Source organism: Microtus oregoni, unplaced genomic scaffold (assembly GCF_018167655.1).
Source record: "Microtus oregoni isolate MIOR12 unplaced genomic scaffold, Mior012 000000F_ref0000247, whole genome shotgun sequence".
Classification (NCBI taxonomy): domain Eukaryota; kingdom Metazoa; phylum Chordata; class Mammalia; order Rodentia; family Cricetidae; genus Microtus; species Microtus oregoni.
Genome location: NW_024543059.1, coordinates 80,230,899 through 80,247,768, shown reverse-complemented (window position 1 = coordinate 80,247,768; position 16,870 = coordinate 80,230,899). Strand labels below are relative to the sequence as shown.

General features: G+C 40.6%; 1 protein-coding gene across 1 annotated transcript in view; it reads right to left on the bottom strand.

Moving 5' to 3' along the window:
* Usp53 (ubiquitin specific peptidase 53) overlaps positions 1-2,208 on the bottom strand; it is a 53,784-nt gene extending 51,576 nt beyond the window's left edge. Inside the window, exon 1 of the mRNA XM_041648488.1 lies at positions 2,080-2,208. The gene's annotated coding sequence lies outside the window, so the exon portion shown is untranslated. The remainder of the gene's footprint in view (positions 1-2,079) is intronic.
* Between the last annotated feature and the right edge of the window lie 14,662 nt (positions 2,209-16,870).

The window sequence follows — 16,870 nt, the reverse complement described above, 5'->3', positions numbered from 1 at the left end:
ACACACACACACACACACATGCACACATATATCATATTATTCCTATTTTTTTAAAAAACATTAACCTGCCAAGGTTAGGGTGTTATATAAAATTACTTAGGATTTCAAAAACTTGTAAGGATTTTCTATGTATGGCGGAGCAGTTACACCTATTTCTATTATATACATACACTGTAAACAAACACTTTAAAAGTCACTTGGATACAAAGTGAATCATCTCCCATACCAACACATTTGTGCTCACGCTAATTTCTGCTTTTCCAAGATGACGCATGTCCTTCCTTAACGCAAGATCTCACGAAGAGCTCCCTATCTTAGCACAGTGTGTCTGAAATGTTTGCACATGCACTATATAAGCTACCAAGGTTGCTGCGGATTGTCATTAGGGTCTATAATTAGGGCGCACCTTATAGTTACAGCTGCGAAACAACAAGTCTGCTAGGTATTTCAGTAACTTCACACCTGGGTCTGCTAATGTAAACCATCACTGTGTAGAGATCAAATGTCTTTTCAGAAAGTTGTGGAGTCAAGCAGCATTCACCCCTTCTCCAACTAGAGGAGGTCCAGCAAGTCTCGAAATGGAAGCAACTGCCTCTAGCTTCTAAAAGTGCATCATCACCCCTTAAAATAGGTTAGGTTTCTTTCCAGTCTGTAACTTTGTCCTGTTAAAACAAACTTCTAAGCCCTTGGACACTAAAACCGCACTTCTTGACACCACATAGTCAAAATAAACGTCCGAGAGTAAACAACATAAAAAGTGTCTTGAATCAGACAGAGTTCAGACTGAAACGGGAAGGGCACGGTGGGCTTTCTTTTCAAGGACAAGAATAAGTAGAAAATGCGTCCTACCCTAAAATGACAAACTTTTTATTTAAAAACAGTGTGACGTCTACATCTTTTAGAGAAAACAGTAATGAACTGTTAGCGTCACGTCCCATGAGTTGGAGAGAACCTACAACTTTATGAATTAAAAAAAAAACAAACCTAAGGAAAAGGCTTCGGGATGGGGGGGGGGGTCTCTTGATTTTTACAGTTCGGGAAGTGTACCTCTTGGTACCCATTGGTACTATCATTGGTTTGATTTACATACCAAATAAATCACTTTCATTAAGTGTCTAGTCAGTAATCAAGGTGTTAAAGGAGTTCATTTTAAAAGCCTCTAAAAAATAAGGCAGAAGCCTTATTTTTCATAATACAGCTCCCACCCACAGTTAAGTCTGTTTGGATGAATCACCCATTACATTTGCGGAACGTTTCCTTCATTTTTTCCTATTAATTTTTATTTAACAGGATGAAGGATCGTCATCGTCATCCCAGACTTGAAGACGACAGAAAATAAAACTGACAAGTTAACAATTTAACTAATTCTTCCCATCATAACTTCGTGTCAGCACTTGCTACACCTTTTAAATGTGAAAATTAGCATGCCGTTTTCCAAATGTTTCAGTGCTAATCACAAAGAATTTAAGTTTACCGTCCATGTACCTCAAAAGCAGCCTTCAAAGTATCGTGTGGGGGGGTATGTTTCCAGATATGGAAAACTGCAAAGAGATAAGGACGTGAGGTTATGTTTTGGAAGCCTTTATCAGGTTCTGCATGGATAAAGCAACCCTCTTGAGAATAACAAAACCTCCAAACAGGCTCAGATTGCAGGCTTTCAGAGCCTCCCTGTTACACCTGTGCGGGCACTTCCTGTTCTCCCGCGCCGCCGCCGAGTAGTTCGGGTAATTGTACCGTAAAGCGCCGCTTGGAAGCTAAACATTAACTTTGTCCATCTCCGTACAGCGACTGAGAAACCACCACCCCAAGATTCTAGCGCATCCAATCCAGCCTGCTCCCCCGAGGAGGGACGCCAATCAGGCAGGAGCCCCGGAGAAGGCTGAGTGCCCTGGCGACCGCGGGGCTGGACAGTGAGGGACAGGAGCCTGGACAGCACATCCCGACCCAGCCAGATCCCGCCGTCAGCCCGCGGCCACCCGGCTCAGCGCGCCCGATCGGAGGGCGGGCGGGCGAGCGGGAGCAGGCCGAGGGGGGCGCGGGTCCTCCGCTCTCTGCCCAGCGGGGGCTCCCGAGACTCACCCCAAGCTCGACCTCCCGAGCGCCGCAGCCTTGCAGTCCCGCCGGCCCGCCTCGCGCCGCCACCCACCACGTCGTGACAGCCGAACCGAACCGACGCGCACAGGGACAGACAGCCACCGCCGCTTTCGGCCGCCCGACGCGCGCAGAGCATGCGCGCACACCCGAGAGCCAGGGGCCGGTCTGGCCAGTGACACCTGCGATCAACAGGTCCCCGGACCCCGCCCTCCCTCCCTCGCGTCAGGACGCTCCGCCCCCTGGCGCAGGCCCCGCCCTCCCGCCGCGCCCCGCCCCCGCACGTGAATTCCCAGCTTTCCTGCGGGTAATGCTCCAGTTCCGCGGGCTTCGTGAGACGCGAGATCCCGCGAGAACAGGGCTTTTTTTGGGGGGGGGGGACGCGGGGGCGTGGCGCTCGGGGCGGGCCGTGGTGAAAACGTGGCGGTTCCCCGAGCGGCGTCTCTGGCAGTGGGACTGAGTCCGCAGCAGACGCGGTGGTTGTACCGTTCTCCGCCTTGGTTTGCGGTTTTGTAATCCGAGTGCGGGTTCGGCGGGAGCTGAGCCAAGGTTCCGCGGATCTAGCCAGTGCTGGCTCGGCGCCCAGGGAGTCGGGACGGTTTGTTGGCGCTTGAATGGTTTCCTTTGGCGTGAATGTATTTTCCCCTCGCTGGTGGTTTCGTGACCGTTAATAAAATGAAAGCCTTAATTAGCGTGTTGACCCGGTTAATATTTGTCAGGAAAATTTGGCAGCTTCGTTTCCGTGTTTTGGAACAGGTTTTAAGTTCCAAGCTGCTGCTGAGAACCAAGCTAATCTTTGTTTGCAAAACCTTTCTTAGGGATCATAGTGAAAAGGGAAAACAAAACAAAAAACCTGCCTGGCTGTCTGGCTATCAAGATCTCTCCAGAGTAGACGTGGTCTTGAAAGATCTTTCCCAAGCTGGGATGTGTAGAACACAGTGATAAAAACAGACGTAGGTGAGCTCACAGATGACTAGAGTTTACCTGAAGAGACGATGAGGAAGCTTTAGAAGTTGGTGGGTGACATGTGGCAAGTTTATTGCGCTTGAAACTGGATCTCTGAGAATTTATTGAGCCTCCTTACCACATAAGAGAAGTAGAACGAAATGACGCTGCCCTCCGCATTAAAATTCGGAGTGGAAGGAGGAGGAACCAGCTCTTAGGAAGTTAAAAGTAACTGGTATTATGCCATGTCCTCCTGGCCCCTCATCAACCTCTCTGATGCACTTAGCCTATCAGCTCTATTATAGACAAAGCACTCCGAGGTGTGTATCTTCATACTGGATCCGTCTAACGGTGTCCATTTGGATTTCACATGAGTGCCTTAAGTATGTCCTAAAATAGACCTGGACATCTTTATCTTATCCTGAGAGCCGTCTTCTCCCCACTCATCTGCACTGTTGCTGTTCTGTTCTTCAAATAATGTCACCCCAGAGCCCTTCTCTTCATCCCACCTCACTATTGCCAAGTCTAAATATCTCTCAAACCCACCTGTTACAATTCTCCCTCATCCGTCAATGGATCGTTTTATCTCCTAATTTCTTCCTCCGAACTCCGTTCTATTAGTAGCTTTTCTAACGTGAAAATGAACTTTTTTCAGGCACCTTCCTTCGTTATCATCTGCATTGCCCTTTGTGATCTTACCCCAATACTGGTAAATCGCACCTGACATTTCCCCATTTTCTTCACGCTAGCTATTCCAAAATCCCCACTATTCTGTCATCCTGCGAGGGCCTCATGATCAGCTCAGTCTCAACTGAATACTTCTTTTCCTTAGATCGTTTCATAGCTCCCTGAGATAAATTTGCTCCCCCATACCCCATTTACCCCTTTTGGATCTCTCTCTCTCTCTCTCTCTCTCTCTCTCTCTCTCTCTCCCTCTCATTTGGTGTTTCAAGCCAGGGTTTCTCTGTGTATGCCTCGCTGTCCTGGAACTCACTCTATAGAGCAGGCTGATCTCTAATTCACAGAGATCTGCCTGCCTCTGCCTCCCAAGTGCTGGGATTGAAGGCATGTGCCACTACTTCCTGGCTAACATATTTCTATTATAGCAGTTATTGTTCTGATTGTCTTAAGTGTTAACAGGCAGAACTGTGACATTTATTCTTAAGAAACATCATATGAATTATGGCTAGCAGGCAGTCTACCTCTTTCTAATTTAGAGATTACAGCATGTCCCTCAGTTTGCACTGCTCAAGAGTTTGACTAAATCCTGACTGTACATAAAGTCTCAAGCATTGTACAAGTTTCAGTATACTTAAGTACTGACTTGTAAATGATGGTATTGTAGCAGCTCCCCATATAAGCATTAAGAGAAAAGAGTCTAAAGTCACCTGAAAGAACAGGACGTCAACATGACAAGATCTGAACTGTTGGCTCCCAGAAAACTTTGGGGTTAGGAACATTGCAGTGTGGAGTATAGCTGTACTGACTCTCAGAATCTCTCTTCGTACTTGAGAGGTGTGTGTGGTAGGGGTTGAATTCAAATAGTCCCTGAGTGAGCAGACCTAAATTATAAAGGACCATCCTTGCCTCATTGGTAAGGGATCATAAAGTGAATCGTTTTGGTGTGTCAGAGAATAGCCTGCATCATTCAGGTGAAGTCCAAGTGAACTGCACAGTGCGAACGTAGTTCTATTATTATGGGCTGATTAGAACTCAGACTGGGGAATGCAGTACCCTGTGGCTAGGTTCCTGCCACTATTGACTGGTAGGAACAGCAACATTCTGTCCTGAGGAGCTGGGATCCAGCAGTTCCTGGAAGCCATTAATAGTTCTAGGTGTGGTAAAGTCATGCCGGAACTGGGTGGAGCAGAGTGAAATGTGGGGTGAAGAAACAACACTAAAAGAATGAGTCAAAATTAGATAGTAGACAAATCCTTTTCCCTCCAAATGCACCCATGAGGAGGTCCGATGAGTAATTGCACATTAGCTAAGGCCTAGGGAGTAGGAGCTCTATTTTTTCCCAGTAGCTTTAGGGCATAACTGAGTGCCTGGCACCACTGTTTAACAAATATCCCCTAGTGAATGGAATAGAGAATATTCTCTCAGAATAGAGAGCTGTTCGGACAAAAGTTAGAGCTACTGGGGATGTTTGAAGGAAGAGATGTGCCTGTTCAGAAAGCCAAGCTTTAGAAGCAAAGTAAGGCTACTATGGAGTTGATGTCATGGGAAGCCCTTGTAAATTCTTGAATGATGTGATTAGTTTGTGAGAAGAAAAAGTTCAGACCGTGACTTAGGCATGAGTCTCCTAGAGAAATCTAGTCAAAACTGTTTCCTCCACACATATCACAATTTTTGTGACACAGTCCTTTCGCTGCTTTCCTCTTATGATGTGGGATGCCCTTCTGTGAATATGTTTTATTGCCATTGGTTAATAAAGAAGCTGACTTACCAATACACAGGCAGAATAGAGGCAGGTGGAAAATCCAAGCAAAGATACAGGGAAAAAAGAAGAAGGTGGAGTCTGAGAGACTCGAGTAGCTGCAGGGGGGAAACAAGATGTGAGGTCACAAGCCACAAACCTTGCAGTAAAATATAGAATAATAAAAATGGGTTCATTTAAGTTGCAAGAGCTAATTGATAATAAGCCTGAGCTAATAGGCCAAACAGTTTGTAATTAATATTACAATAATTAATATTAAGTGGTTATTTGGAAACTGACGGGCAAGCAAGAAACGTCCAGTTCACTCCTACTTCATCAGCTTTTCCTTCTCACTTTACAGGGCTTTAAAACAATTATTTCCATTTATTTATTTATTTGTGTATGTATATGCACATACTATATTGTGTGTGGAGGTCAGAAGACAAGTTATGGAAATCTCTTTTCTCCTTCCATGTTATTTTACTCATGTTATTTTACTTTGAAACATTCTGATTTTCTTACTGTAAAGTTTGGGATGAGACAGAACATGTATAATGTCACTTGACAATGCTCTAAATGAAAACAACTACTCAGGACTATGCTGTATTATTATGGCCATTAGTGCTTCTGTTTTGATTACCAGTATTGTGTAATATTGTGATAGTATAATGCTGCAAGAATCTATGTCCTGTGTTCCTGCCATATGCCCTTGTCCAGACTCTCATTCACGTAAGGATCTGTTCCCTTCCAAACTGAGGGAAGGTAACCTATTATTTCCTTTTTATGACTTTCTAACTCTTAAAATGTATCTATCACAATGAAATGAAATCCACCTCTCAGTAATTTGCACCCACTGCCCTGAATTTTGTCCTTTACAGCAATGGAATTTTATCTTCAATTTCTCTTAAGACTCTGCTTAATGTTGAAAATACCTTTGTGCTCTCAAGCTAAAAATAATCTCCCCTCGGTTTTGAAGGCCTAGTGAAAAGCAAACTAATTCATTTTTTATATTTGTTATACTTCACCATATTCTACAAAATACTTGAAGTGAATTCTAGCAGAGCATATAAATCATTGGTAAATATAAACAGAAAAAGATACTAAAAGTAGAAAGTAAAGTGTGAGAACAATCAAAACAATAACACAGACACATGCATTAGTTGCTACTTTAAACTTCAGTTTGCCTTTGAAAACCAAAAGTGATCAATGTATTTAAATGATACATAGTAAGGAAACACCTTCCTGTCTTTATCTAAAGCTCACCTCCCCCATGAGAGGAGAGGATCTTCATTTAAGGAGGTTTGCGCATTGTGAGGTTCTTATCTACATTCTTCGATATTCTCCTTATCAACATGTTCCTGGTCAGTGCAGACCCAAGCTTCATGTGCCCATGTGACTGGATTCATAATATACTTTTGTTTTCAACTTCCGAGAAAAATGGGCTACCCAAAAAGAAAACTAGATTTTGCAGGGGGTTCTGATTGCAGTTTGAAGAAGGATTTTCCATCTCACACCACTGATTTTTTTAAAAATCAGAACAGCGCAACAAGGGTTGTTTGAAATATTTTGTAACTGTGATTTGCTCTCCAATGTAAGTTTATATTCAAAATAGTTCTTTTATTTGATGTCTTAAATGAATTTATATGAAACTGAGTTTCTCAGATCATAATACCCTCAGGTTCTTCATAGACTGTAAGTGTTATGTGGACTCATAGCACAAAATCTTACTAGATTTTCAAGTTTTACCAATAACTTATAAAAAGGATTCACATTCTGTCTCTATTTAGTTTTAGGATGGTTTGTCTGCTTGTTTCCATTTGTTTGTTTGGCGACATAGTTATATGTAGCTTACTGTCCTCCAAGCTATGTAGTAGAAGATGGGCTTAAAATCTTGATCTTGCTGCCTCTACCTTCCAGGTGCGCACCCTCATGGCCAGCTTTTTCCTAGATTTTTGTATCGCCAAAATTAGTAGTGTCTTCTTTATCTTCAGCAGTACCAAAGAGAAGAACAGTGCTGAAGGCTATGGAACTCCAAAGATTTTATCTGGATCTGACCTAAAAGCTCTTCTTCCTATGCACTAGCTTTTGTAATATGTGAAGACGCTATGCTAGCCGCCAAGGGAGAAAGCAATCAGCAGTCTACCTGGCTGACTCCTGTGAACCATAAACATCATACTGGTGGCAAGATATCCCTAACAGTGCAGGAGAGACACTCAGATCTTGGCAATAACTAACAGTGGTCTAATGAAACTGAAAGTCTAGTCAACAAGAGGAACTCATGCCTGGTAAAGGAAACCTAGCCAACTACATGGAGCTAATGATCTCATGAATCATGGAAGAGAACCTACTGCTGCCAATTTATTAAACCAGCATAAATCCTAACTGTGTTCTGAAGACTTATCCTTATACCCATGGATGAGTGTACCTCTCACCCCTCATCAAAGAAGCTTCCCTATGTAGCAGATAGAGACCATTATAGAAACCCACAATTGGTCAAAATATAGACATCAATTGATCATGGGTGCTGAGTCCTAATTGATGCATCTACATCACAACTCCTGTGCCTGGGCTCAGAGAACATCAAGGAAGAGGAGGCAGAAAGATTCTAAGATGAGATTGTATCTCCTAGAAGTGACAGAGAAGCTACACTCATGATACCTCAACAGGATGGCTGCCTAAACAAGATCCAACAAGGATACCACTCATAGACCTACTAACGCGAGAGGGGAAAGCTCACGGGACCCTACTGCAAGACAAAGAACTACAGGCACTAATGACTGCTGAGAGGAGAGAGGGAGTCAGTTTTCCTGGGGATGAACTCCGTAATTGGTTATTCTATGCAAAATGGCAAGAACTAAAATCATATAAACACAAGCTATAGAAAACAGACTTGGCAGGCTATGTATATATAAAAATATAATATATTATTAATGTATATATAACAATTACAAAGGAAAAGAGGCCATCCATTTGAAAGAGAGTAAGGGAGATATGAGGAGAGTTGTAAAATGGTTAAAAAAAAAAAAGGGCGGGTGTAAGAGATGTAGTTATATTTTATTAAATTTTTTAATTTATAAAAGTAAACATTAAAATTTAAAATACCATGATATTTGGAGATTGGTCAAACATTTTCCTACCCTTTGGTAACCTATAAAAGCCACACAGAAGCCTCAGTGCCATGCACAGCTACAGGTACATACACAGGTACATACACAGGTACATACACAGGTACACGCACAGGTACACGCACAGGTACACGCACAGGTACAGGTACATGCACAGGTACATGCACAGGTACATGCACAGGTGGGAGCAGGCACACAAACACATGAACGTGGGCACATCTTGGAGTGACTTATTTAAAAACATTTCTTAAAAAACACAATAGAAAAGTAGCCCAGCTCAGGGCACATTGGCTGGAATATAAAGGAAGTTGCCCTGGAGAGTGTAGTTCTTTGTAAAGATGACCAAAATATTCAGGACACCACTGTTTCCAAGTTAAACTTCCTTGTTGAAATTCACTTCACAGGACTTAATAAAAAAAAAAGGTGGGGGAGGAGGAATTCTTAATTTTTAGTAAGGTAATAAAATTGTCGGAAAAATATTCAGTAATAGACATTTCAGAGAATTATAAATATTTCTAATAGCAGAAATTTACCAGAGGACTGAATTTATTATGAGTTATTTGTTTATTTTGATTCTGGTTTTTTGGATTTTGATTTGTTTTGTTTTTGAGACAGGGTTTCTCTTCTGGAACTCACAAGGTAGACTAGGGTGGCCTCAAACACAAAGAGAGGTCTGCCGCCTCGGGGTTCATAGTGTTGGGATTAATGGCCTAAACCACTCACTCAGCTATCTCTAAATCTTAACTGCTTGTATTCTTGAATCCCTTCTTGTGAAACCAGCCCTAAACCTGAAATATACTGAAGAAAAACACCAGCCAGCCTCTCAAAAATAATGTCTCTGGACATAGTGTATATTTCAAAATCAAAGTTTTCTGAGTAAATAAAATAGCTTTTTATAGATTTTTCTTCTACTAATATTTCAAATTACCTTTTAGCACGTCTGGGTCAAATTCCTTTATGTTGTTAATTACCAAATTAGAATAATTTTAATGAAATAGACACTATTATGTTAATAAAAACAAAACGGTATCTAAAATTCCAAGAGCTGAGCCACCATGACCACAGCGACTCTTATAAAGGAAAGCATTTAATTGGGTTCGGAGGTTTAGTCCGTTAATGGTGGAAAGCATGATGGCACACATCCAGACACATTGTTAGAAAAGGAACTGAAAGATCTACATGAGAATCAGCAGGAAGCAGGAGGAGAGAGTGACCCTGGGCTTGACTTGAGCATGGGAAACTTCAGAGACCACACCTAGTGACACACTTCACCAGCAGAGCCACATATACTCCAACAAGGTCACACCTGCCAATAGTTCCACTTCCTATGCACCTATGGGGCCATCTTTATTCAAGCCACCACAAGCTACTGGCAGATTTCGGATATTTTATTATACTACAACCTAGTGTATATGGAATGGTTTGTTTGTGACCCTACACACAAACATGCTTAAAAATGAGCCCAGAATTTCATGGGCTAATATTTTGACTATTAGAGATTTATTCTGATATTCTATTTTATTTCATTTTAAAAGCTGTAATCATAAGCAACCAAATGAAGATCTAGACTTCTTTACAAAACATAATAGTTTGACAGACAAGGATCAAGAGATTTTTTTATTAACCAAAGCAATGTTAACTCTTTTTTTTATTATACAGAATATAAATTTATTCTTATCCAGTTAGAAAATATTCATTGTGGGTCACATATTAATTTACTTTCTATTTGCATAACAAAATATTTGAGGTTAGATATTTTATAGTGGAGAAGGTTTGTTTATCTTACAATCTAGGAAGCCAAAGGTAAAAATCAGTCAGTCCTCTCCATTCTTCCCCTGGTTTGGTTGCCATAATAATTATAGGAACAGATTCAGAAGAGATCACAAGACCAGAAGCCATAGAGATCCAGGACCCTTTTGTACAGTCTGCTTTCTCTGGAACTTACATCTTATGAAAACTAAATTAATTGCTTTTTGAGGAGGAACTATTAAAGTTCTTATCACCCTCTGCTTGGCACCATCTTAACACTGACATAGTGGGGACCAAAATTCCAGCATTTGAGCCTATATGAGGCACACAAAACCACATCAAAGCCATAGAAGTTTGATATCATCCTATCACTGATTTTACTGATAAAATTGAAATTTCCAGGTGTTATAAAAATGGACTTTAACCACTGGCCCCATATTTTACTAACATGCTGTGGGATAGTGCTCTTGTCCTTGTAAAGATCTATCACTTGTATTGGTTTAATAAAACGCTGATTGGTCAGTAGCCAGGCAAGAAGTATAGGTGAGGTGACCAGACTAGAAGAATTCTGGGAAGAGGAAAGACTCAGTTTGCAGTCATCACCCAGATGGAGAGGAAACAAGATGAGAATTCGTCATTGCTAAAAGGTACCAAGCCATATGGCTAAACGTAAATAAAAATTATGGGGTAATTTAAGTTGTACGAGACAGTTAATAATAAGCCTGAGCCATTGGCCAAACAGTTTATAATTAATATAAGCCTCTGTGTGTTTCTTTGAGACTGAATGGCTGCAGGACCAAATGGGACAGAAACTTCTGGCTATACTAATATTAAATTTTTGGTCTTATTTCTCTGTGGTTCATAAATTTTCTGTCATGTAGACATTACTCCTAAGAAAATTGCTTTACATTTGATCCCATCTTGGCATTAGCTTCTAAAAGAACCTACCAGTGACATTCTGTTAGGGAGTAACAAGTCCAGTAAAAAGAAAAGCAGCAGAGGAAGGAGAGAAAAGTTGATGTGGATCTTTCAAGTGTGGTCAGGAACACAATCTGAGGAGTAAATTATCTAAGCCACAGAGTTCATTGCTTTACTGATTGTGATAGACCAGCGTGTAAACTTCTTTCTCGAAATACAACAATTTTAAGCACAACCACTTTATGTATTATTTGAGTGATGAAGAGAATATGAGAGTGCCTAAGTATGTGGCAGTCCCTATCAAGCTAATGTAGAGATGGAATACAGTTACATCACAAGGGATGAGGGAAAAGCTTCAGATGCCACAAGGTATCAGGAATTGCCATTTACAGATAAAACTGCGTTTTCTTTTCATCTTACTTCATTGTGATGCAACCCTCTACTTTCTCCATGTTTAATTTGCTAGTAAGGGAGTAGTTTCTGTATTGATTCCCAAAAGTTGTCCTTCGATGTCCACACGTGTGGGTGCGTATGCATGCGTGCTCACACACACACACACACACACACACACACACACACTTTGAAAATATAGAATGGCATTGAACTTTTCTTTTTTTCTCCTGACTTTTCCAGTGATATTTCCTAGAACATTTGCCAACTTACTATTGAAATAGTCTTGAAATTGAAACCACTGGGTGATCGTCATATTCTTATTTAGATTTGAGCTATGAACTCATTTGTTTGTCTGTTTGTTTGCTGAAAGAGGGTCTCCTGTAGCTCAGTCTGACCTCCAATTCACTATAGCCAAAGGTAACCTTGAATTTCTGATCCTCGTGCTTCAGTCTCTACAGTGCTAAGATTACAGGTACGAGCAACCATTCCAGTTCTACAAACCCTCAACAGTGGTTTTCTCATTGCCCTTTGTCCCATGTACTTAATTTTCTTTTTAAAATTATATTGCAATGAGAAGTCAGAATAAATTTGTATCTCACGTTTCATAAGAATCCAAATAAGAAGGCATGCTTTTAAAATCTAGGAGTATCTCATTTTAGCCCCTGAAAACCTTACAAAATTTTTAGCTTTTAATTTTGTTGCTTAGGTAATAAAGAAAGGCTGTATAGTTTTAAAGCAAGTCTTTGGAATACTTGCAAAGTGTGTTTGCTCACTTAGCTTGGAATGGATTCCCTTCGCTTGCTGGCTTGCCAGAAGCCTACATTCCAGCTCTCAAAGAGAGCAAAGTGCCTTTCTGTCCTGCAGAAGGACAAACACCAACAAAATCATTTTTTTTTCATAAGAAAAGAGTTATTCAAAGCCATACTTTACTAAGCTTCAGAAAGAGGAGGCACAGCTGAAGAACTACAATGATGTCATGTAACTTTGATCTTACAAAAGCAGCAGAGTGAGGAAATTCCAGAATGAGTAAGTCCGCTGGTAGAACTGTGCCCTGGACTGAAAAGTTCAAGATGTTCTTTGCATATTCAAGACTGGGCAATTGTGCTCACATTTGGACGTCTCATTGACTCCCCTGTGTTTCCAGGCTACTAAACTATTTATAAATAGATCTAGATAGAAAGTATAAAACCTTAATATAAAAGCTGGATGCAATCAATGGTTATTTTGACTAGTAAGCTTGATTGCTAAGTCCTTTAACGTGTTGATTTCAGAGCTGAGAAGAACCGGAGGGAATGCAGACCGGAGCAAGCCTGTGGAAATCAGTGTGGAGGATTCTCAAAGAGCTGGAAACAGATCTACAAGAACCAGCTATACCACTCTTAGGTATATACCCAAAAAAGATTACTTACTACAGAGATACTTGCTCATTTATATTCAAAGCTAGTCTATTCATAAGAGCCAGGAAATGGAAACAGCCTAGATGTCCATGAACTGATGAGCGGATAGTGAAAGCGTAGTATTTTCATGCAATAGGTTATCATTTAGCTGTTAAGAGAAATAAAATTTGTAGGCCAATGAATGTAACTGTAAACAATCATCCTGAGTATGGTAACCTTGACCCAGAAAGACAAACATCAAATGTTTTCTCTCATATGTGAATATTAGCTTTTAAACTTTAGATAAGTAGAGATTAGCAAACTGGTAAGGAGTCATGGGGGACAAGGGACTATTTCAAGGAAGGGGACATAGAATATAGGAATATAAAGGAGGAAAGGGAATGATATAAAATGGGGTAGGTGATGGGAGGATGGGATAGAGGGGGGAGTATGGGGACAGATGTCTAATACTAAAGGCCTTTTTGAAAAAGCCATGTGGAAATCTATTTTATATATGTGGAGTTTAAATATAGTTACCCAATAATGGGGAAACAGTATCCCAGCTAGACATCATATACTACCAAATAAAATCTCCTATCCTAAGGTGGGTGGCTTCTTTCTGAGTTTCTTACCAATGAACTCCCATAAATCCCCCAAACATTACAGACTTTTGCCAATGCTTTGGATTACCTGCCAAATGTGTCAGTAAGATCATATTGCCGGAGACACCACATCCTTGAATCATAGAACATGAAGAAACCTAACTGGTACTCAACTGGACGCTTCATCTCTACTAGCTAGCTTTCATAGTGATGAAAGGTGCTAAGCATGAGACTGGAGAAAAATCATCAGTGATCTTGCCCAGCTGTGAAGCTTGCAAGCTGCAAAAACAACCTGCCTGGACAGACATGCTCCCGGTGCAATGGAAACACAGTTGTTATGAGAGTAGCCAACCACGTTTCTGTTGGATTTAAGGTTCATTCAAAAAGATGAGACTCACCCGGGCAGTGGTGGCGCACGCCTTTAATCCCAGCACTCGGGAGGCAGAGGCAGGCAGATCTCTGTGAGTTCGAGACCAGCCTGGTCTACAAGAGCTAGTTCCAGGACAGGCTCCAAACCACAGAGAAACCCTGTCTCGAAAAACCACAAAAAAAAAAAAAAGATGAGACTCATGTCTAACACTGCCAATAGAACAGAGAACCTGTGGCTTGATGGGGCATAAGCCCTGGGGAAAAACCTGCTTTTATCATTCTGCTAAAAGACATAACATTAAAGGGACCCTTAATGACTTACTGTTATAGCCATAGACCAGGACTCTGCTCAGTCCTCATCAGAGAAGCTTCTTCTTCTAGTAGATGGCAATTAACACAGAAAACCACAATTGGTCAGCATGCAGAGCATAAAGGACATTAGACTGCTCAGCCCCACATGGTACATATATATCACAACATTCTGTTGTGAAATATTCCTTTCACTGGGTGAATATGTGTCACTGTGATTGGTTTAATAAAGAGTTGAATGATCAAGAGCTTGGCAGGAAGAGGTGAGGTGGAACTTCTGGGAACAGAGAGGACTCAGTCAAGAAGAAAGGCAGGGAGAAAGCAGTGTGAGCTGTAGAAGAGATGACGTAATGACCCAAGTGACAAACTGTACATTAAAATAAATGGATTAAGTTGTAAGAGTTAGTGGGATAAGCCTAAGTTAAGGCCAAACTTTCATAATGAATAATAAGTCTCCATGATGTTATTTGGGAGCTGGCAGTACAGAGAAAGACTTGCTACAACCCTCCCCTCAAGGCTCAGGGGTTATCGTGGATGAGGTGGTGAAGGGATTGTAACAGCCAGGGGTGGTGGATGACTTCAAGGAAGCAGTGCTTGCCAACATAGCAGGGCAGATGCACATAGGAACTCAGAAGTTGTGAGCTCATGCTAAACAAAATTTCAGCATGGGAGAGGGGAGGTGGGCATGGTCCCAACCCTAGTTAAGGAGCTCTTGGCATTTGATTGCTGCTGAGAGAGGAAAAGTCAGTTTTCTTTAATGATGTGACACCTGGTCAACCACACTCCAGGGCAGGCCCCGCACCAAGGAGTAGTCAACACCAACTGGATGAAGATAGATAGATAGATAGATAGATAGATAGATAGATAGATAAATAGATAGATGTATAGATATAGATGGATGGTGGATGGGTGGAGAGAGAGAGAGAGAGAGGAGAGGCTGGGAAGGATGGAGGGAGAGACAACATGAAGTTGTATGGATAGAAAGGTAGGGGAGGATCTGGGATGGTGAATATACGCAAAGTAATTTGTATGAAATTCTCGAACATTTAAGAACAACATTGAAATAAGAAAATTCTAAGAAAAATGATTAGTGAAAGTTTGCAATTAAAACCTAAGGATTGTCTTTTGATTGACCAGACAGTTATTAATCAATCCTAGCTACGGTCTAAGGGCTGGTGCAGTTGGTCAGCTTTACGAAGAAAAGGAAACTGGCAAAGAAAATAGGAGGTGAACTGAACACCAAATTCAATTGAACAATGTAATGGAAACTCAGAGTTTCATCTAAAATTTTTCTTTTGACAGAATAATTCTGGCGTATTGCTACAATGGATAATTTCTTTTAGCCCATTCCTTATTTCTTTCCTCATTTTTCTTCTTCCCTTAGAACAGAATGAAAAGGGAGAGCATGCAGGCCCAGAGGAGTGAATTACATTGAACAGAGATGAGCAGGTTTATCCTGAAAAACCTTTGTGGTTTTTCCATTTCAAACTTAGTATGCAATTGCTTGTTTTAATAGCTCAACTTTCAACACAGTCTGGAAGTGTAGCTCCTGATAGTGTGTCTTTGGACACAAAATTTAGTCTTTTTTTTTTCAGTATAATGAACCAAAATTAAAATAATGGGAAGTTTTAAAAAGAACTTATCTAAAGGATATGACATAAAATTAGTTGAACAACCTATTTGTCTAAATACAAAGAAACAATAAAGATGAAATAGTATTTGCTTAACTCTAACAAAACACAATTATTTACCTAAATATAATAAAATAGTTTGCGTTTTTCTATGAGACGAGTGACAAGCATTTGTTCTTAGAGTTTGTGTTTTAGGGCTGAAGGCACCCAATTCTGTCCCTTATGCGTAAGGCTCAGGAAAAGGTCATATTAGCTACCCAAGGATTATTTTTTATAAAGTTGAGATCATTTATATATAATACCTGCCACACAGAATAGTTACTAAAACACATAATTGTTTTTATAAAGCAATGTATACAGTCTGATGTCCAGCAGCTCATCGACAGATGTTATCTTTATCCTTTTGCTTTTTCTTCTGACATTTTTTAATTTTCTCCATCTTGCACATTTACAAATTCTGTGGAAAAATACCACAGTTCTTATGCTCTTCTAAAGAGACCATTATTTTTCTCTGGACTCCGAAAGATTTAGCTGTTTTTCAGGTCAATGAAAACCCCATTCAAAATTCCTTTTGAATTTTAAACTGCATAGCAACCAGAGTGAAATTTTGGCATTTCTGACTCTGTCAGCTGAGCATGAGTTCATAGACATTTCCAGGAATGGAAGAAGCACATTAGTGAACAGAGGGTTATTTCTTCATTTTCCACATAATCTGAAGAAATCATCTAAGCTACTTCAGTTTGAAAGGCTTTACGGTATTAAAGAATACTGTTTTACAACTGACACACTTAATTACTTTCAGGGGTGGACAGAAAAAAGTCATATAAATCATATAAATTAGAAATTGGGGCATAACTAGAGTAGTGTAATAAAGTTATAATTTCATTAAAGTATTGATTCAAATGATAATAAAACACAAAACACGTCATAAGAGAATATGACT